At 39.0% G+C, this 23,002-nt stretch overlaps 1 long non-coding RNA gene across 1 annotated transcript; it reads left to right on the forward strand.

The window, feature by feature from the left end:
• Positions 1–8,330: 8,330 nt before the first annotated feature.
• On the forward strand, positions 8,331–9,347 carry LOC309871068. Its single transcript, XR_014315005.1, has 2 exons — positions 8,331–8,391; positions 8,898–9,347. It is a non-coding gene; the product is annotated as an uncharacterized lncRNA (long non-coding RNA).
• The last annotated feature ends 13,655 nt before the right edge of the window (positions 9,348–23,002 follow it).

The raw sequence follows: 23,002 nt of genomic DNA on the forward strand, positions 1-23,002 counted from the left end.
GCTAAGAATATGTTTTGCTTTTTAATCATGAACCAATTTCAAAACTTATTGGATATCTTCTTTTTGGCATGTATTGGGATGAATTTATGGTTTTTCTTCTTTAAAAGGTGAGTTATATCAATAGATTACCAATTGAATTATCCTTGCATATCTGGGATAAACCCTATTTGGTCATAATTAAGCACACACACAATTGGATTTATTTTGCTAGTATTTTATATCATGAGGGAGATTAGTCAGTCACTTTATTTTTCATACAGTAGTTAGCTAATTTTAGCATTAAGGTTATATTAGCTTTGTAAAATGAGTAGTGGATCTTTCTTTTAAACTCTGAATCCTTTATACAGAATATGAAGTACCTACTACATGAAGATTTGGTAAATGTTGCTTGAAAGCCTTTTGAGACTTTTTTCATGTGTGTGGTTAGATCTTTACTGATCACTTTGAAACTTTATATAGAACTATGTTGATTTTCCATTTTTTTCATTAGTCAGTGCTGATAATTTATATTTTTCTAGAATCTTCCTTCAAGTTTTACATTTATTGGCATACAGTTTTATAAAATATTCTCATAAGCTTTAAGAAAAACTCCATCCTATCTACTCATATACCCTCTTTCTTTCCTAACCTATTCCCTTTCCTTTGTTGCCTGTGATCAGTTTTCCAGAGTCTTGTCTTTCCTTTAATCCACAAAGAAGGATTTTTGTTTGTTTTGTTTTGCTGATCAACTATAAAATGTCTTTGTTTTCTCTTCTATTAAATTCTGCTTTTGTTGTTGATCCTTCCTTTAGGCCAGCTCCTTTGCTTTTTTCATTTCTAGAGCTGCCAGGCTCCTAACTCTTTTTTTCTTTCCTACCAAGTGCATTGAAAGGTGTATACATTTCCTTTGAAAGGATACTTAGGCTACTTCTTACCAATTTTGTGTTATGTTTTCATTGCTATTCATTTCCAAGGATCAAGAATGTCTTCACTCATTACGAATGATTTGGAATCATGTGTTTAAATGTCTAAATGCATATATTCTCCTATTTTCAGTTGTTGGTTTCTAAGTTTATAGCATTTTTATAGTCATTTTAATACTGTTATTTTATGTCTGTTTCAGATTTTTCTCTCTTCTTTTCCCTAGCCCAGGGTTCCTTACTGACCCTGCTTGTCATGCTTGTTGATTTTCCCTCCCTGCAAATCATTTTCAGGCATTGGTTGGGTTTTTCACTGTGAACTCATCTTCAGTGGGGATGGCTTCACATGGGCTTCCTGTTTCTTTGGCTGTGAACATTTCTTTATGGGGTATTTTGCATTTGTTTTGACTGGAAGCTTCAGGATTTCAATGGTCCAGGACCTGTTTTTAGGTGAATTTCTCAGCTTGCTATTTCTTTATCACACAACTAGTATAAATTTTTCCTCCTCATCCATTTATGTCACAATTTTGGGATTTGACCTTTTACTCACATAAGCTTCCACCTCTCCCTAGAAGCCCTGTGGGTGAGAAGCCATTACTGCCCTAATGGACTAGTGAGAGGCTACCCTATGGATTTCCTGTTTTGTAGGAGATTCAGTTCTAGCCTCTGCTCTATCATGGGATCAAGAAAATGTCTTATATTTCTGGGTGGACATTGAAACTCCAGTCCCAGCCAGGAGGCCCTTTGGACCACTGAAGCCTTCAGCTTGCATGGTTACAGGTCTAGTGTGGAGTAACTTCATTTTGGCAATTCCTTTTTGAGATCAGCAATATATTTAAAAGTTTAGATTATATTTTAGAATTTTTAATTTCCTAAGAGTAGGAGAGGATGCACTGTCAGATCAGATAAACTCGCTACAACCTATATGGAACTTTCTAAATGTAAACTAGAGATACTTCCTATCTTGAACTGCAAACTACCATTCCTCAAGTAAATTATTATTGTAAATAATTGTTTTTGTGTAATAGCTTTGCCTAAAGCAGGGTACCCATAATTACTTTAAGTTAATTTCACTTTGAGAGGGGAAATCTCAGTATGAATTACAGTTCTGTTCTAAGATTGTCATAAAGCTTTGGGGGGGAGGGAAAGACAAGTCCTGGCTGCAGGGAGAAAAACGTGACTCCATTCACTGCTGATTTATAGGGATATTTACATTTACATCACTGTTAATTCTCTGGACCAGGATCAATCAGACCCTGCTGGGCAGTGGAAAGCCAAGAAGCTCCAAGTGAGGTGTACAGTTTTATATGTCTAAAATGTTGGATTTTGACATTTTGATAGATTGACAAGATTTGCTCTTGTCTGCTTTTTCACTGAGTTCTAAACATAGAAATGAGCTTTTTTCCCCACATGGAGAATACTAAGAATTTATTTCCCAAAGAACATTATTTTCCTATTCTGGGCCTGATTCTCTCTGACTGGATGGGGTTTTGTCAGCAGTAGATACTTCTGGTGGTTGGTCAGAGTGACAAGAATCCTGAAACATTAACTAATTCAAGTTAATAAGGATCCTCCTTCCCTTTTTAATTATTTATTAATGCTAGATTTTTGCTTTGCATTGTTACGGCAACTAATTTCAAAAAGGAGAGGAACAGCCAGTCAGCTCAGATAATTTCAGAGCTGTTTATTATTTTGTTTTGAAAAGAACTAGGCAGCTTAGAAAAAAATCAGTAATCTGATTATATGAGCTGATACTGCAGGTGTTACCTGAATTTAGGGACTTACTATGACAATAATCTAGTAACAAGTTTGAAAATTCATATGTGTTAATCTATTTAAAAGACAGAGCTCCTTTAAATAATTGGAAAAAGAAATATAAACAGGATCCTAACTAATGAATATCTAATTGTTTTTCCCAGCTTTTGACACTGGTGAATATTTAGTAGCTGAAAAAAGAGTGACCATTGGGGATACCTGGGTGGTTCAGTGGGTTAAGACTTGGACTCTTGATTTTGGCTCAGGTCGTGATCTCAGGTCAGGATTTCAGGGTTGTGGGATCAAGCCCAACATAGGCTCTGTGCTCAGTGGGGAGTCTGCGTCTCTACCTCTTCCTCTGTCCCTTCCCCAGTTTTTGCAATTGCTTGCACTCTCTTTCTCAAATAAGTAAGTATATAATTTTAAAAAAAAAGTTTTAAAAGGAAGAGTGACCGTTGGCTTTACCTTCTGTGATAAGCTTGTTGTCTGATTGAACCGAAGGACTTTAGAGGAGATTGGGCTGAAGGTGGAGAGGAAGTTAATCAATGCTATGGAGACCAGGATGTGCTCTCATTTCTGGAAATGGTCTATGTGAGGCCAGCCCTGCAGCATCATCAGAGAATCTTCAACTTCGGCAGAGGTGGGCATTGACTTCGTTCAAGAGATGAACCATCTAGCAATTGGTTCTATTGAGTCTTCTTGACACTTTCTACTTACTTCAACTTCAATTGTCCTTATTTTTGACCTTTCACTTTGTCTGAGGCTCTTCCTCCCACCCTCCACACTGATTTCACAGTGCACAACTAGTCAAAAGAACTTTTGATACTTTATATGCGAGTTGGTGTAGGTGATTTCTATTCCTGAAGTAATACTATCATTAGCATTATATAGAAGCTATTTGAAACTCCCCCTCAAAGACACCTATTGCAGTGGTTAAGAAGAGAATTAGATCATCTGGATTAAAATCCCAGCTCTGGCCCTATCTAGGGTTTACCACTGACAAAGCTATATCAGTGTCTCATTGTAAAATGCAGACAATAAGCATACTACCCTCTCTGGGTAGTTGGGAGAATATACATAGAAAGCACATGTGTCCCACAAAATGAGCATTCACTGTCAGCCTTTGTAATTAAATATGCATATATTCCTCATGGAAGCACTCTCAGAGTGGCTGAAGGATAGCTCTTACCAACATACTAATGGTTGAAACCTATTTGCCATTCTTCTCGGAAATAAAATCTTGATTTCTCTCCCGAGAAAGCAAGTGATCTATCTAGAGTGATGATTCTGTGGAGGGAAAAAAAAAAGCAACACAAACTAATAATGCCTGTCCTTTTGGCTATTTCAACCTCTTTAGGAGTGAACCATAGACAACTACATTCAAATTTTAGCTCTAGCTGTGCTTTGCTGATTACTCATCTTTCTAATCCAAAATTTAATGAAAGAAATCTGATTTTCACATCTGGGCAAAGCAAGCTTAAATATCAATTATTTTTATTCATGCTGCCTTGTCCAATTCCTTTAATTGTCTTTGCAGTGTCATTGTAATGCCTCTCTCCCTTCCTCTTGCTGTTCGGAACCGAGGCTTTTCCAGTTGGAACTATCCACTGCGACTTGAATGCTAGCTTTCCAGCTGGGGATGGAGTGTGTGTAAACTGTGGAAAGCCTGCGTTTGTGAATTTCTGGTTTGCATTAGACCATCATGGTTTATTGTTCTGAAGGCTCATTCTTGGAGGAGGGTCCCCACGCACGGGGCCATGCAACCTCTCTAGGTCCAGCTGCCGCTTCAAAAAGGCTGTTCACTTGACATTTCAGAGTTTAGAAATCGCCTGGGTAAATCTTTAGATACAGTTCATCACCATCATGTATCAAATGAGGATAATCTGAATCCCTTGAAAGCATGCATAAAATATGTAATTGCCCTTGAAAATAAGCACAAATAATTTACTGGTAAATATTTGTTTTACCAGACCACATCCCACTTCCCCAGGCTGCAATCTGTCCTCCGCAAATGCTAGTAAAACCCACATTTTTTTTTTTTTTTTATTGGTTCACTGTGGTCTTCAGTCAATGACTACTTCTAAAGCCTTTTTTTTAACCTGAGTCAAAAAAGCAATAAGAAAGAGAGTGAAGCATCGTTTATTGAGTCCACCGTTGACTTCCCTGACAGTGGTTTCCATTCCTCTCTGGGCTGATGTGCTGTTGCTCACTAGACCTCAACTAAACTGTTGGCATTAAGACCCTCTACAGCTGACTTTTTTATATTACCTTTCTCATCATCCTGACTTTTTTTTTCTCTCTGCAGAAAGGAAAAAAAAAAATGCAGATCTCATGTCAGTTGTCCTTATTTGTAACCTCTTACTTCATCTGAGGATCCTCTCTCCATCTAGCTTTGCATGCTCACCTCTAGCTCTCCCCGATCTCTGGTTTAAAAATTCTGTGGCCTTTGGTCATCAGGCCTGCATCCCCACTGAGAAGTTGCTATGTCCTCTTTCACTGACCTAGACATTCTGGAGTTTTAGAAATCAACCAGTGTGTTGCAGTGAAGAATCTTATCGTATATTGCTTTGGATTTCCAGCATTCCCAGTGTGATCGCTGGCAGCCCCATCCCTGACACAGATGCTTTTATTTCTTTGGCATTGTACACTGAAAAAAAAATACTTGACCATCCACATCTGTACATATATTTTTTTCACTGCCTCATCTGGGTCTGGTGTATCTCTGTTTTCAAATGAGTGTTATAGTGCACGTTAAGCATTTTATTATTGAAGGCAATGTCCAGAATAAATTCTCAGTTGTGTTCTCTTTCAGATATAGCATAAAAGCAATATGCTGTCTAGACTTATTATCTTGCCTGCTCATGATCTAAAAATCTAGAGGAAAAGTTGGGCAAAGATAGCAGGAGAAAATGAAGAGGCTGGAAAAACTTTGTCAGAGAAAGTCAAGGATGGGCTGCAGGGATAGGTTGAAGATGCCAAAAGGAAAAAAGGTTTTCCCACAATATGATGTGTCCACGTTTGCTTGTTCATTTCTCTTCCATAGTGTTGTCTCATCAAACTAAATCCTTACGAGAGAAAAAAAAAAAAAGCTGGTGTTAGTTTAGGATGTTTAGGATTTTAGTTTAGGATGTTGTTTAGGATGGTACCTTATAAGAAGTTTTTTTATTTGTATTTGTGGATATATCAATTCAGTCTTCATGAGATCAGAGTTCTGAAAAGGGTTAATGAATTAATTTGACTGCAGTGTACCTGCTTAGTCTGCTAATGTGCAGTAATTTATGAATATTGCAATTTTTCATAGCTATTTAAGAATGGAGAATATTCCAAGCATGCTTAACAAATTCATTATCCGTGAAAAACTGTATGTGTTTAGATGATTCCTGGGGAAATAGCATTCTCCATTCCACATGTTTGAAGATGTTTCCTTTAGAGTTTCAATCTGTCACAGAATCTGCCTATAGACCCCAGTCGTGTCTGCTTACCACTGAAAGAAGGTTCTTTGTATCCAGCATGGGTCTTCTTAACTTTACTGTCCTTGGAATTAGAAGAAAAGGAAAGAGGAAGGTAGGCCATCTTTAGTTGTCAAGATGGGTATGGTCTCAGGAGGCACTTTGTATTAAACTTCTGAAAAAACATTTTCTATCATGCTCCTTGTAGGGAGTTGGGATAAAGCTAGGAAGTGGGCAAAGCCTTCTGCCGATGTCTGTGGCTATTGAAGCTTTTGAAAGTCTAGAAATGTGCCATGATCACAAACTTCAATATATTTTTAAAAATTCCTCCATTAATTCCTTCAAGATAGAGGTCCTGAGTGCCTCTGCTGGGCAGGCACTGCGCTCGGTGCTGGGGCAGGGTGATGAAGAACACAGTCTGACCACGTGGGGCTCACGTTCCAGTGGGGGAGACAAGTGGTAATAAACAGGGCTGTAGATGTAAACAGCTGGTTCTGTTTGTCTGGAGGACCCAACTAACACAGAAAGTGAGGAAGACTCTAGCGGAAGGAACCGCATGTGCCAAAGCTCTGCGGTGGAAGCTGGTGTTTGAGGGAAAACAAAATGGACGCTCTCGCTGAAACATGGAGATCTAGTGGCTGAGGGGAGCAGCCGGGCCAGAGTTCCATGCTGTGAAGGCTTTCCTGCAGAGCTGACACTTTAAACCAGATGTAAATATTAATACTTTGAATTTGCAGGAGATTCTATTCTTTTAAATCCACTCAAACTTCAAAATTTTAAACAATAAAGTATTTATGTATTATACATTCTTCAACTTTTCTTACTACCATGTAAGATTTCTAGAAATCACTTACATGGACTATAAGGTTCATTCTTCTCCCTCTTCTCATCTCTCCCTTTTCCTTTGTAGATAGTGTGGTGCCTCCCCGGACATTCCCTCTTTTGACCATCAAGTGACTTGTGCACTTGAGCCTTTCAACTGAGTGTTGGGGTCCAGGATCGTACCTCAGATCCACAGTTTATCCACTCAATCAGTTTTGCTCCCGACGTCCTTCACGGTGATGTTTAGCTCTGGGGCCCTGGCTTTCTTTTGATAAATGATCCTTCTCTCATTCTGGACTGTCTCGGAGTGTTGGAGATCTGCGCTAAAGGTGCCTTGCCCTTTTTACACTCAGGTATGGGATGTAGGCATTTGAATCTTGGGCAGGAGAGGAGGTGCTGGGCTGATCCAGCCTCATGGATCTCCCTGAAGAGACGACCCTATTTCTTAACGCTTCTGAAACCTGGCTTTTCAGTTTTGCCTTTGGTGCTGTAAACCATCCCATATACCCCTAGTAAACTCCTCCCTGAAGTTAGCCAGAAAGAGTTTCTGTGGCTTATAGCCTGAAAAGCCTATGTTAGCTCCAGCATGAAAGGAAAAATGTGGAGAGTTTAGAGATGAGGCAGTTTGGGAGCAGGGTTTAAAGAGTGACAAGGAAAGACCCCGAAGAACTTGGAAATAAAGCTATCTTCAGAGAGGACACAGTGGAATGAGAAAGAGAGAAGCAGGAACCCATTGGGCTCATGAGTGAGTTTGCTATTGAAGAGTTCCAGAATTTCTCCCAGAATTCCCAGGGAGATGCAGTCTCTGGGAAATCATGTGAATGCTGTGTGCAATGTGGGACCTTTGCTGTTTCAGGACAGCAAAAAATGGCTAGTCAGCCTGGACTGTGGAAAATGGAAGCCCAATAAAGGTGTGTTATGGCAAACAGGTCCCTGTGTGTGCTACAGTACCCGCAGGGACAGGAATGGGTCTGGTGGTCACTGCCAAAGCCATCTTTCCCTTAGGGTCCCAAATGGCCAAACCATTCATTCTCCCAAAGGAACTCCATGGCCATAAAGAAACTTACTATAAAACCTCCATTCCTGTGACTCTGCTTCTGGGGGAGCAATATGTCGAGCGAGGCCAAAATGAGGATTAAGTCTTGTCTGGCAGATAGGATTCAATGAAAATTAATATGCTGACAGTTTCGGTTCCTACATGAATCTGGTGGGATTAGCTAATGTGAGTCCATGCTGAGATACTGATTGAATTTCTGAGCTTATGAATCTGAGAAGGCTGTAGACTGCGATGAGTTCATTCATTCAAGTAACATTAAGAAGCCAGAACGTCTATGCGTTTCCATAAAGCCACATTTTTTTTCTATTTTTATCTTAGGCAAGAAGCCTTTTTAGGAGGGGAGTGACCCAGTGGAATTACAAAGAATCTTAGCTGCAGGGCAGAGAGACTTTGGCAAAAGAAAGACCAGGTAGGAGATTATTGTGCTGCTTCAGCGAAGGCAGTAGAGGTCGGAGCTAAGGCAACAGCAGCAGGGAGAGGATGGAAAGCCAGCTGCTGGACTGAACTTGGGTCCTTAGATCTTGATGCTCTATTGATATAAGAGAAGAGGGATTGGCTGGGATCGTGGACTAGCTAAAGAATGTCTTATTTGTCATTTTTCTTTCATTAAATAACCTTATCTGAATCCCCACAAACAATGCTGTACGAGTGAAATCGTGACAGTAGGAGACACAGAATCTGAATTAAATTAGTGCTCTGTCAGCCCATCACACGGAATCACGAGTTCCCTAAGAGGTTTAGCAACATATTGGGTAAGGTGAAATTAATCCGTGAGAGCCACAAGTTGACATATGCATATGCTATGAATCCATAAACTATACTGTGAGCATTAGAAAAGGAAGCTAAAAAATGCAAGCGAACACATCTGTATTCTGTCCTGCAAACAAAGCTCACGATGTCATTTTTCTTCTGCAGAGCCGAACCAGGAGGAGGCCCCAAACCCTCACACTTGTTGACCTTCACAGTCTGACCTGTTGCAGATTACGCCCCCGCCCAAACTTGATGAAGCTCTGCACTTGGGTCACTAATATGATTCACTACCCTAAATTTAGAAAAGGCTGTGATTCTAACAGCAAGTGACAAAAACCAGAGAATTTCGAGTTCTTGTTGGCTGCTCCGGGTTACATTCCCTTCTAGGTGAAGTCAGAGCTGCCAGTGCATTCATGAAAATAACCAGCGTGCGCCGAGAGGAATTGGAAGGGGCTGCAGATAAGAAGTGGCAGAGAACTCAAACTCTCCTTAAACGTTTGGCTTCAGCGTCAAAATATTTGCTTTGTTTTAAATATCTTCACGAGCAAGACCTGCGAGGGAGCTTTGTGACTTTTCGCGGGCTTGCATGAAATAAATGGTTGTGTGGTCAGGTGATGAAGTTGGGATCGTGACCGTGGCGCGTTCTGACATCCAAGAGCAGGCTGTCAGCGTCAGCCTGGGTGAGACAGTCGCAGATTTGCCACGAAGTCATAGAATACAGTAGTCCTTAGGAGAGCCTGGAGCCCCAGCCACAGACATTCTGAAAATCAGGCCTCCCTGCTGCATGCAAGGACCAGAAACCGGTCTCGTCTGATTCCTTCGGGCTTATTGATACTTCGCTTTTAAGGGTACAAACAAGGCTTTGTGCTGTTAGGTGGATGGGCTCTGCCGGGAGGGAACGTGGATGGCAGGGAATGTGCCAACAAATGGAAAGAGAAAAGAAACTAAAAAGACAGTGTAGATACGGCCAAGATGTGAAGTGCCATGTTTTTAGTCACTCTACGGGGCCACATCTTTATTTATCAAAAGGCCTGCTTTGCTGCTTAAGCTAATGTCTCCCTTCTTCTTTATATTCTCTTCTGATTACCAACCCTACATTTAACATGCTTCAAGCGCCAGGATGCTGAATTTTATTGAGAAACATCACACGTGTCTCGATTTGAGATGTAAAAATGATATCCCCTCTCCTGTTGGAACCTAACGGGTGCAGAGAGAGCTCATGGGGGTTGTTGGTGGGGTGATTTCCTGGGATCTGACCCTTCAGCTCTGGGGACTCAACTTTTTTGCATTCCATGCTGACTTTTGAGTCCCAGAAATCTTGATGGCCAATCTTTAAACACGAAGCTGGTTCTAATGACTCCGACTGCAAAACCAGTTTTTGCAGAGTCTCTAAAAGTACCTGCAGTTAATGGCAATGGTTGCCGTTCCCTTCAGCATGACGTTGCTGTGTCAGCAGACTGTCCCGTCGACCTTCTTTTACATCCTCATGGGGTGAGTGTATCACATTTCCAGTAAACATACTTTCTTTGAATACTCTGCTTCTCTAAACTTGCTCTGCACCCGCTCTGCAAACCCACAAATCTTAACATTCCATCTGGCACGCATTGCTGGAATGGTGAGTTTTACTCTGTTGTAGCAAAAATAAATCATCTACAGAGATGAAAACTTGGCAGTGTATTTACAGGGTTCTTGAGCATGCCTTAGCACTCCGCCTTCACAAAATATTGGCATCTCAAATAAGCTCAAGCAAGTCGCAGGAGTGCTGTGCCTTGATTTCTGCTTTGGCGAAATCTGAGTGAACGTGGTTTTGTAAAAAGAAAAGCATCGTGAGTCCTCTAAAGGCAGCCCTGCTGCAGGTTGGATTTTCCAGGAAACTGATTCAGAGATGGAGATTAGCACACGGGGAGGGGGAGGGGGTTACTAGGGAGTGTTCTTGGGATCAGCAAGTGTGAAAGGAATGGGGACAGGAGGACATGGCAGAGGGAGAGACTGGATGTGGTTCCCTGATAAGGGCTCAGCCAACCCTGCAGGAAGCGGATGGGCATGGTCCTTCAGAGTTGGACCAGGTTGGAGTGAAGGAGCAAACTCTTTATCTAGAGTTGACCTGTCCTTGAAGAGAGATCTAGAAGGCGGCTGTGACTTTGGATGCAATGGCTCTCTTGTGTCAAGACCATTTCCAGAGAGCAGAGAGCTGTTATCTGGCAATATTCCTAGCAGGGAATATTGGGAAACCAGTGTTTCATTCCTAATGTGAGGATCTAGGCTACACAGCACAATACACATGACAAAAACCGAGCTCAAAGCAGCATATGTGAATAACTTTGCTTCCTTTTATGGTGGTCAGAAGCTTCCATTGGAGACAGAATTATGGCATACATGGTTACAGGGACAATTCTCTCTTCACCTCCAGCACCAAACCATGAAGGTCCAGTATACCCTGATGCTGTCAATCTGGCTCAGAGATGCTAATGTGGAAATTGCTGAAGGATTGTTCCTTGAATTGAGTTGATCTCTTTGCCTTCAATAAGCCTTATCATCTTTGTCCACTCAGTATTACATAATTGGGCTGTATATCCTAATATTCAAGGTGAAACATTTATAACACTATGTCTCTTAAGCCGTGGTTTGTCTATGCAAATGCCACCAGTGGTTTAAAAGAGAGCATTGTATTTAGCTGATATATTTCTTAAATCTTATAAGGTAGGACAGTCCTCCTAATCTCTCCCTTTTTTATGACCTTAACATTTGGAAGAGGACAGGCCAGTGATCTTGTAGACTGATCCTCATTGTGGATGTGCCTAATTGGTTCCTCATAATGTTATTTTACTTGTTTCTCTTCAGGGTAAGAAATTAGAGAAGTCCAAAGACTTGATAGCATTCAATTTCAGGGGATGCCTGGGTGTCTCCGTCAGCTAACGCTCTGCCTTCAGCTCAGGTCATGTTCCCAAGGTCCTGGGAAGGAGTCCGGATAGCAGGCTCCTTGCTCAGCAGGGAGCCTGCTTCTCCCTCTGCCTGCCACTCCCCCTGCTTGAGCTCTCTCTGACAGTTAAGTACAATTTTGAATATGCTTGTTAAAAAAAAAAAAAAGGTTCAGTTTCAGCATTTTGGTAAGAATACTTAATTATATCTGTTTTGGAAAAGAAGAGTTATAAAACACATTTTGGAGCTTTAAAATACATGAAATAAAAATTGACAGAAGTAAAGGGAAATAGATGATTCTAAGATCATAGCTGGAGATTAAAAACTCTCTTAGTAACTGATAGGAAAATAAGGCAAAAAAATAATTAAGGTACAGAAGATCTAAATAAGACTATCAACCACTTGACTTAATTGATGATATTTATAAAACCTTATACCCCAACACTGAAAAATAACCTTTCTTTTCAGGTATACAGTGGTATACTCAAGATCAACGGACCATGTATTGAGCCATAGAGCAAGCCTCAATAATTCAAAAAAGATTGAAATTATACAGAGTCAACTGTCTGATCATAATGGCATTAAATTAAATTAAATTAATAATAAAATAAAAAGCCGATAACATTTTAGAAATTAAACAAAACACTTCTAAATGACTTATGGGTAAATTAAATCACAGGAGATATTAGGAAATATTTTAAAATAAAGAAAACAGAAGCATAGCATGTTCAAATTTGTGGGAAGCAGTTATAGAAATGCTTTATAGAGAAATATATGACTTTAAATGCTTATATTTGAATAGAAGGGTCAAAAATCAGTAACTGAGATCCACTTTAAATAACATAGAATAATAAGAGTGAAGTAAATGTAAAGTCAGTAGAAGGAAGGGATTAAAAAAGATAAGGGCAGAAATGATGAAAGGAAAACATAGCAGTTGGAAATGTCATACACTCTGGAGGAAGGTCTGGAAGTTTCTCATAAAATGAACCCTATTCAACCCTAGGAGCCAGCAATTCCTCCTCTAGGTTTGGATCCAAGAGAAATGAAAAGATATGTTCACAAAAAGCATCTACAAGAATTTTCATGGATGTTTTATCTGTAATAGCCAAAGTCTAGAAAAAAATCCGGTGGAGTATTTCTCAGTAATAAAAAGGAATGGACTATTGATATAGGCAACAACACAGATGATTTTCAAAAAAGTTATTGAAGGGCACCTGGGTGGCTCAGTGGGTTAAAGCCTTTGCCTTTGGCTCAGGTCATGGTTCCAGGGTCCCGGGATCGAACCCTGCATCCATCTGGGGGTCTCTGCTCAGCGGGGAGCCTGCTTCCCTTCCTCCGTCTGCCTCTCTGCTTACTTGTGATCTCTGTCTGTCAAATAAATAAATAAAATCTTAAAAAAAAAAAAGTTATTGAGTGGCAGAAGCTAACTCCAAAAAAGTATATGTTGTATAATTTTATTTATATGAAGTTCTAGAAAGGGCAAAACTAATGTATGGTGAAACACCTTCAAGACAGCTTTTGTGTCAGAATGGGAAGCACGGAAGGGGATTGTTTGGGAAAAGGTCATGAAAGAACTTCCCGGTCATTCTATTTCTTGATAGGGACTTGGGTTACATAAGTGTATGTATTTGTTAAAACTCAGTAAATATAATTTAATATTTGTGCATTTCATCGTATGTAAACTTTCTGCCAGAAGAAAATATTGTAAACAAATATCGAATTCTACTTAATGATTTGCATACAGAATATATAAGGGTAAACTACATTGATACATTTTCTTTGAAATAGGTCAAAAAATAGAGTTGGTTTATAGACAAAGAAGGCATGTGGATAGATGTAAAGGAGTGTGGTAAAACAAGTATAATAAAAAATTAATGGTACCATCTGAGTGGTGGGTGTAGGAGTTCTTTCAACTTGGCTCTTTGAACACTGTCACAATAAAGCGTGGGGGTAAAGACATTTGGGGACAATTGGGAGAAGTTCAATAAAGACTGGATATTAAGTGATATTAGGAAATTTTTGCCAGTTTTCTTTGGCATTTTAGTGGTATTGTGGTTATGCATGACAGCTTTCTCTTAGGATAAGTGAACTAAACCTTTGAATAGTGAAGTATCATGAGGTCTGCAGTTCAGTTGGCAATGGTTCAACAAAAATTTAAATAAAGCAGATGGGGTCCTGTGTTAACCGTGGTTGAATCTAGACCAGGATGACTGGGATGTTTATTGCCCTTTTCTTTCATTATAAAATACTGCAAACATACACAGTAGAAGTAATGAGACATTATATCAAAAGGCAGAGAATAAAAAGAATGGGAAATCTATACCTGGGATATCTGCAGTTGCCAGTATTCCTTCCAAGGGCTAACCTTAGGTCAGTGGCCATAGGGATGGATTGCTGGACCTGGTTCAGAAGGCCAGGTCATTAGCACTTTCTTTTTGCCTTCCATCCTACTAGACTTCCCTGGGCTGCTCTTATTTCGGAGTTTGAACGTGAACATCTGTGTGCGTGACCTTGACATGTTGTCCTGATTCTGGACTACATTGTGTATGCATTTGATACCACATCTTTTCCACCACAAACGAAGATCTGAGTTTTTAGACTCAGTTCGGTCATTGAACCTTAATAACAGAATTTTGCTTTGCTAGAGATCCATGACCTGACAACACATGTACTGCCAAAAAGAAACGTAGGACGAAGAGTGGGTATAACACAGCAAGGTGTGTGGAATTGCTTAGGCTAAGCTGTTGTGTGGCAGGAACGTGAGAGATGACAGGGAAATGTAGCCTGTGCACACAGCTCTGGGCCTGGGGCTGAGGTGAGGGAGCAGATATTCTCACAAAGGCCAAGGAATCATGACCACAGTGTTGAAAATGTATCGGGAAGCAGCGGTTGTCTATCTTCTTGATCTGATTTTATCTTTGTGTCTGTGTGTCTGGCTACACTTCTGGCTGCGTTGGTTTGCGCCAGGAGCTGGAAGGTCTTTGGAGAAATTATGCTTTGCTTCATTTCAGTAAAAATTCCTCAGCTAACATAATTTCCTATTATGGAATCTAACTCTCAAAGGCTTTCATGGCTGAAAATAGACAAATTTCTAGATAAAAATGTAAATATAGTGAATCTCAGAGTATCTCAAGCTGCCTCCATTTTAACTCTCTGCACGGTTTTTGAGGAAAACTTGGGTATTCTTTAGATTGAATACTCTAGTTTAGTGAGACCCCAAACTTGCTATCCTCAACAATTTCATGGAGAGCTCATTGAAAATATACATTCTTAGGTCTACCCAAAATATCTGTAGAATCAGAATCTCTAAGTCATGGGTCCTTGGAAACATTTTTTTTTTTTTTTCTTTTAAACTACCCAAGTCACTCAGATGGGGAGTAGGAAGTTTGTAAACCTGTAGACTGCTTCTTGGACTTTAATGTGTCTGTGAATCGCCAGGCTATCTTGTTAAAATGCAGATTCTAATTGAGTAGAACTCAAGGTTCTCTGTATTTTGAACAGAGCTGCTGCTGCTCTGCAGACCATACCGTGAATTCTGAAACTAGGTTGTGTCTCAAAACCTCTTCCCTGAACCTAGAGTTTCGTCTTCCTTTACAGAGAGCCTATTTGGCCGGGATTCAGCATGTGACAAAGTTTCTTCTTAGTTTCTTGCTTGATATCTCTTTGCTTGAGGAAAGACTTGAAAGTTATCAACTGCTTGCACAATTGATAACTCATGTTAGGGTGACCATCTCAATCTGCCTACCAGAGCTCTGGTTTATACCTACTATCCTGGCGTAATTATTAAAAGATGCTCTGCCACCTTTACTCTTAGAAATGTCTCCATTTGGAAGATAAATTACAGAATGGCTCTTTCTCAACTTCAGACATCAAGAAGGATATGGCATGATGTACAGAATGTAGATTGTGTACCCCAGATCCTGGGTTCAAATCCTTCTTCATTATTCCACACTACATTCATGGCCTTAAGCAAGTCAAGTCTCAGTCATCTCATGTGTAAGACTGAAGTGGTTTATTTTTTCCAAAGATTTATTTATTTATGAGAGAGAGAGAGAGAGAGAGAGAGAGATACAACTGGGGGAGAGGCTAGAGAATCCTCAAATAGACCCCTGCTGAGCATGGACAGGAGGTGGGGCTCCATTGCAGGACCCTGAGGTCATGACCTGAGCAGAACTCAAGAGCCAGACGCTCAACCTATTGAGCCACCCAGCTGCCTCTGAAGTGGTTTATTATGAGGATTTATAGAACTGATATAGGAAGCTTCTAGCACAGTGACTGGCACATAATGGACAACAATTTGCTTAGGCCCCTATCTCCATATAGTCAATGAAATGAACATCTGCTCTACTTTGCAATGATAAAAATAGAGTATTACCATCAAGTTAGTATCAGAAGAAGCTGCAGTATTAAAATGGCACATCTGCTATACTTGTATGTCAGGGCGACCCTCACAAGCCTCCTGCAGAATCTGTCTCTGAACTCCACAGTCCCATATGAGTTGTAGGTTATCATGTACACTTCAGAGTTCGTTGAAAAACCTGAATCCTGAACTAGAGGAAATAAAGGTTTTAACATTTATTGAGTTCCAACTATGTACCAGGTGGAGGGAGTTCCAAACTGGGACCATTCCCTAACAAGGACAAGGAATAGAGAAGTTTGGTCCACCTAGAAACAGAAAGAACTAACAGATTTCCAATGCAAACCTATATATCCAATATTTTAGACCTAAAAATCTCACAAAAAGACTTTGATATAACTTCAAACACAGGAAGAGAAGGTAGTTTGAAACAGAGAAAACTTGGTACCTTGTACCTTATTCAAGTAAAATCCTTATGAAAACAGACCCAGCAAGTAAGGACATTTGAACAAAATATGATCAATAATTGTCTTCTAGAACTCCCATCCAGGAGCGGTGCAGGTTCACCTGAATAATTTCATTACCCTTGTGGATGACATGACTGAGTATTTCAGGGAATTAGAAATTTTGGGAAACCATTTTGTGATGACAGAGTTTTCATTGTTCAGGAAACAGGCATGTGCTGTACATGCATTATCTTACTGAAAATCCAAAATAACTTCATGGGGTGAATGGCATGATTCTCTCCTTTTACAGGGGGAGGAAACAGACATAGGACATTAAATTTCATGGGAAGTCACATGGCAAGTGAGAAATCGAAGTCTGAGTGAGATTCAGACTTGGGTATGTCTAACTCTGAGGTCCTTATTCTTCACCCCCACAGATGGTTTCTGTGTGTTAGTTAATGCTTCCATTCTTTCCACATTTCAAAAATAACATCTTATTACTCTACAGTCTAGTGTGACCAATTTGGGAACTGGGCTCAAGAACAGGGACCATGTGAGATACATCTAAATATGGAGCAAAGACAGCAGCAACCCACTGCCTTGGCTTGGAGTTGGGCAGTTAGACAAAGTGCGTCAATTTATTTTACAATTTTATGGAGGTATCATTATACTCAGAGTGTACAATTTTATCAGTTTTGACAAATGTATACACCCATGAAACCATCACCATAATCAAGTTAGCAATTATTTCTCTCTTCCTAAATTTTCCTCCAGCTCCTTTGTAATCCATTCCTCCCTCTGCCAGGATCCATAGGCAACCACTGATCTGCTTTCTGTCGCTATGGATTAGTTTACATTTTTTAGAATTTCATGTAAATAGAATCATACAGTATATATTCCTTGTTGCCATGCTTTTATTTACTCGGCATGATGATTCTGAGCTGCATCTGAAATTTCAATTTGTTGAGCATACCAATAGTTTGTTTATTTTTCTTGCTGAGTAGTTTTGCGTTATATGGACATACCGCAAGTTGTTTATCCAGTTACCTGTTTGTTGATGGATATTTGGGTTGTTTCCAGTCTTTGTTTATCACAAACAAGGTTGCTATGTACATTTGTCACAAATCTTAGGGTGGGTATGTTTTCATTTCTCTTGGGTAAAAAAACCTGAGTGAGCTAGCAGAGTAGCATGGTGGGGGTACACTGAACTTTTAAAGGAACTGCCAAAATGGTTTCCAAAAATTGTTTTCCAGTTTTATATTTTCAACAGTTCTCCATGCCCTCATCTACATTTGCTACTGTCAGTTTAAAATATATATATATATATACATATATAGGTATATATTTATAACTGTATTAGATAGAGAGTGGTATCTCATGATTTTAATTTGCATTTTCCCAATGACTGCTAATTTGACTACCCTTCCTGTAGGTGTTTTAAGGTAATGTGCCTAGAGTTTTTGTTTATTTTAAACACTAGATTATCTTCTTGCTATTGAGTGATAAGAATTCTTGTCTGCTATCCTTGGCAAATATTTTCTCCAGGTCTGTGGCTGGCTGCTTTATTGTCTTAGTGGTGGCTTTCAAATAGTAAACATTTTAATTTTGTTAAAGACCAACTTATCATTTTTCACCTTCTTATGGCCTGTGCTTCTTGTGTTTTATCTAAGAAACATCTTTCTACTTCAAGGTCATAATTCTCCTATGCTTCTTGTAGAAAAATTTACAGTTTTGGTTTTAAATTCAGGTCTATGATTTATTTTGAGTTAATTTTTATATGTGGTGTGAGAAGGGTCAATAGTAATATTTTTCTGTATAGTGTATCCAACATCACTTGCTGAAAAGACTTCGCTTTCTCCATTGAATTACCTTGGTATTTTTGTAATAAATAAATTAATAAATTAATAAAAATCAACAGACCAAATGTGTGTGGGTTTATTTCTGGATTCTCTATTTTCTTCCATAAATGTATATGACTATGGTTTTTTGTTTTTGTTTTGTTTTATTTTGTTTTTACCAGTATCATACTGTTTTGATTCCTGTAGCTTCTTAAACATTTTTGAAATCAGGTAGGGTAAGTCTTCCAGCTTTTTTTTTTCTTTTTAAAAAGGTGGCTTGTTTTCGGCTAGTCTAGGTCTTTTGCATTTCCATATACATTTTAGTTTGTTGTCTGCTGGAATTTTGGTTGGTATAGTATGGAACTAGAAATCAATTTTAGAGAAATTTGTAATCTTAATGATATTGAGTCAATCTGTGAATATGGTCTGTTTTTCCATTTGTGTATGTTTTCTTTCAGCAGTGTTCTGTAGTTTTCACATAGACAACTTTTATCAGATTTTTCTTTTTAGTATTACTGTAAATAGAAATTTACAAATTTCATTCTTGAATTGATTGCTGATTGTATGTTGGAATATAACATAAAAAATGTCATCTGTGTGTCTTGCTAGACTTATTTGTTAGTTCTAGTAGTTATTTTGTAGATTCTCTGAGATTTTCTACATAAACAATTCCATCATCTGCAAATATAATTTTATCTCTTTATTACTTACTCATTATTATTCCTTTCATTTCTTTTTCCTTTTTTCTCCATCTGCCTTTTGTTTATTACTGCAATGGCTTACATCCCCAGTATAATGTTGAATAGAAGCAGTGAAAGTGGGTACCCTTGCTTTGTTACTAATCTCAGGTAATAACAGTTCAGTCTTTCACCATTAGAATGATGTCAGCTATTCTTTTGTGTAGATGCCCTTGTGAGTTTGAGAAAGCTCTCTGATATCCCTATTTTGCTGAGGGTTATTTTTAATATTTTTAAGTGTTGAATTTCATAAAATGCCCTTTCTCCATCTACTTGAAGCCATCATATAGATTTTCTCCTTTATTCTATTAATATGGTGAATTATGCTTGATTGGTTTTCAAATGCTAGACCAACATTGCTTTCTTGGGATGTACCCTACATGGTCAGATGTATTATTATCTGCTTATATATTGTTGGACTCAATGTGCTAATATTTTGTTAAGAATTTTCTGAACCTATATTCTTTATTTTTAGAGTCTTTCGTAGTTATTTAAAGTTTTTTGAAGAATTTTTTTTTCAGTGGGAGGGATGTTCCCTGTACCATTGTAAGCCTACTCCAGAGCATGTAAAGCCAAAATGTGTCATTTTTTAAAAATTAAAATATTTTCAAGTGGTTCTTGCTGAATGAGAGAATGTGGGCTAGTGATTGCCCAAGGTTTCCAGCTAATCTTCTCAAATATTGGTAAAGAATACACTCTCCTTAAAAAAGATGATATAGGGGTGCCTGTGTGACTCAGTGGGTTAAAGCCTCTGCCTTCGGCTCAGGTCATGATCTCAAGATCCTGGGATCGAGCCCCATGTGGGGCTCTCTGCTCAGCAGGGAGCCTACTTCCCCTCCTCTCTCTGCCTGCCTCTCTGCCTACTTGTGATCTCTGTCTGTCAAATAAATAAATAAAATCTTTTAAAAAATAAGGTGATATAAAATTTTTGTTGTCTATATCTTTGCAGGGTACAAATAGGACCATACTTACTGGTGTTTAAAATAAAAGACTTGTGTAATCAGACTGTAATATGCTTAGGAAAGGAGAATTTTTTGTTGTTGTCCATTCACGTTTTATGACTAATGAATGTTGAGATCTATAAACTATTTGGCTTCTCCATTCCAGGCTTTCTTTTTCTAAGAACTCAATCCCGGATTAGCAGAGGAGCTTGATCTGGCAATGAGAACTCGCTAAGCAAGAAGCAGCTCATTGGTCACTAGTGTGCTTGTGGCATAGTACCAGCAGACTGGGGACGGGTGACCCTGTCTTCCCTGGAGATTTTACATAAGGTCGAACCTCTTTTTTGGGGGAGGGGAGCTCTTACCCAATTATTCTAGTTAGGGATAAAGATTTCAGCTAGAGAACCTTGAGTGTCTACTTCCAACAGATTAAAGAGAAGTCTGAAGCAATGTGACCTTTTAAGCTAAGGTGCCAAAGAAGACTTAGGTGGGAATTCAGAGGGTGTGGGAGTAAATGCATGGACTTTGAGTCAGATGACTATGGATACGATTATTGGCTTTATGACTTACAAGGCATGTTTTTGTTCTGGATACTTCCATTTTTTGAGCCTCAGTCTCCTTTGTATCTGCCCATAAAAATTCTTGGAAAAAATAAATGAACAATATATATAAAGGCCTTGACATACACTAACAAATGTTAATTCCCTTATTTTTTATAGGTTAGTATTCAAAACATTGAAATAGCATATTCACTATTTTTTGAGAATTTTTTTTTAAAGTCCAGACTTCTTGGACAATTTTTCTTCTATTTTTGTGGTTGTGTTTTAAGTCTTCCTCCTTCCCTCTCTTTCTTTCTGTCTCTCTGTCTTGTCGGCTATATGAAGACAACAAACTCATCTACTTGGCCATACTTGGTTATATTCCCAGATATTAGCATAGAACTTGGTACCTAGTAAGCAATAATATTTATTTCTTAAATAAGCAAATACATGCTGCTTGCAAGTCATTCCTATACAACTTCTGGTCTTTGGAAACTTCTTAATCACCTTGTTTCCCCACAGAGAGGCCAAGATACCAGAACACATTCCAATCAGCAAAGGCTATGAGAGTGAAGAAATATATACAGATGGCCAGAGGCAGTTCAACTCATTATTCTTCAGCCCAGAAAATAACTCCCCAAACAGAATACTTCTTTTTGATAGGGATATTTTGTCTTGTGGGCTTGCTAAATAGTTAAGCTGAAAAAGTCTTAGTAATGAATGTTGTGACTATCAGTTTTTATGAGTTTATTTTGAATGGGCAGTGAATTCCTTTTTCTGCTATAAATTTCTTCAGGTTTAGTGTCTATTTAACTTTGTAAAAGCACCTGATGTATAATCCAACCAAAGCTAAAGCCTTATCCGTAAAGATGAGAGCTATTGAGACTCTGGTTATTTAAAATGTTCAAAGGAGGCTTTGAATGACCACACACAAATCCGATCACTACCGGAGGAACTCAAGAATAAAGGATTGCTTTAGTACAGTGATTGGAACCCAGAAGAGTCCTTCTGAGAGGCATACAGGGCTGGTGACAGGAGGTTAATGTAGCTAACTGGTTTCTTGGCTGGCATGTTAAGCCAATTAATGATAAGGTACACCTACCTGGCAGCTGAATTTTTTTCTTCCCATTTCTTTTTTCAAGAAATGTGTATTTAAGAAAGAAAGCAATTTTTAAAAAAGGCAATTGGGGTGGGGTTTTTTTTTTTGCCATTTGTTCTTAAATTTTTCTTTTTTAGAAATAAATGCAAGAATGTTTTTAGAACCATCTGAAGAAAAAAAAAATGTGTTTCTATTTCCAGGAGGACTCAAACCAGATCTGAGATCATATTAAGTTTAATTGACAGCTCTTCAGCAGAAAGACTGACAATTCAAATCCTCAGTCCTCTCTCCAAGTGGAGTTTTTCTAGAAGATTGTCAAATAAATATGTTTTGGGAAGACAGTAATTAAGTGTGAACAGATGGCCATTTTTAGCTGAGATATTAAGTCTAGGTATTTAATGGAATCATTTGTCTGTTGGGGTCAGTGGGTGTGATGTAGCGTACGGGTTGGCAAGACATCAGGTTTGTCAAAGCTAATTGGGAATGGGTGATAAAGATTAGCTTCCTTATATGGTCTTGAGGATGGGGGAAGTGTAAGAGTTGGGAGGAGGATGACGCCACCACACTATCCTCTGCCAAAACCTTACACTGCAGCTCTGTAGACTCAAGAATGCCAAAACAGGAATATACGATTTCCAACAAACAACATTGTGGTAGAGTGAAAGAGGCCCCGGATACTTGGTTCCACTTACTACCATGCTCCTTACCGACCTTGAGACCAGGGGCATATGCCTGAATTCCTCTGTGCCCCCAGGGTCCTCATTTTTCAAGGGGAGAAAGGTTGGAATTAAAATTCAATTTGGTGGGGCACTTGGGTGGCTCAGTGGGTTAAGCCTCTGCCTTTGGCTCAGCTCATGATCCCAGAGTCCTGGGATCGAGCCCCGCATCAGGTTGTCTGCTTGGTGGGGTGCCTGCTTCCCTTCCACTCTCTCTCTGCCTGCCTCTCTGCCTACTTGTGATCTCTGTCTGTCAAATAAATAAAAATTTAAAAAAAAAATCTTTAAAATTCAATTTGGTTATTTTCCAAAGCATTGTCCAGCCAGCAAGTTCTTACTAGATCAAAGGATACTTCTGTGCCTTTGTGTATTGTGGATACTTTTCTCTCTTCTTTCTCTGTCTTAAGTGCAAAATACTACCCAAAGCTTCCAAATACCAGTTTCAGGATGCAGCCTTCTTAATATATCTTATGTTTTGAGGATTTGCAAAGCCCTGTATACATGAGCTGCAGATATCTGGAGAATCCAGGTTCTGAGCTTATAGCTAAGAATATGTCATTATGTTCATTAGTATCTGCCATATCTTAAACCCATCATTGTGAAGCACACGTTCCTGTGATCATTGTCAGGAATGATGTTTGTTACTTAACTAATGGATGCTCATGGACTTAGAGGCAG

The sequence above is a fragment of the Mustela nivalis genome (genome assembly GCF_964662115.1).
Source record: "Mustela nivalis genome assembly, chromosome: 8".
In the NCBI taxonomy this organism is placed as follows: domain Eukaryota; kingdom Metazoa; phylum Chordata; class Mammalia; order Carnivora; family Mustelidae; genus Mustela; species Mustela nivalis.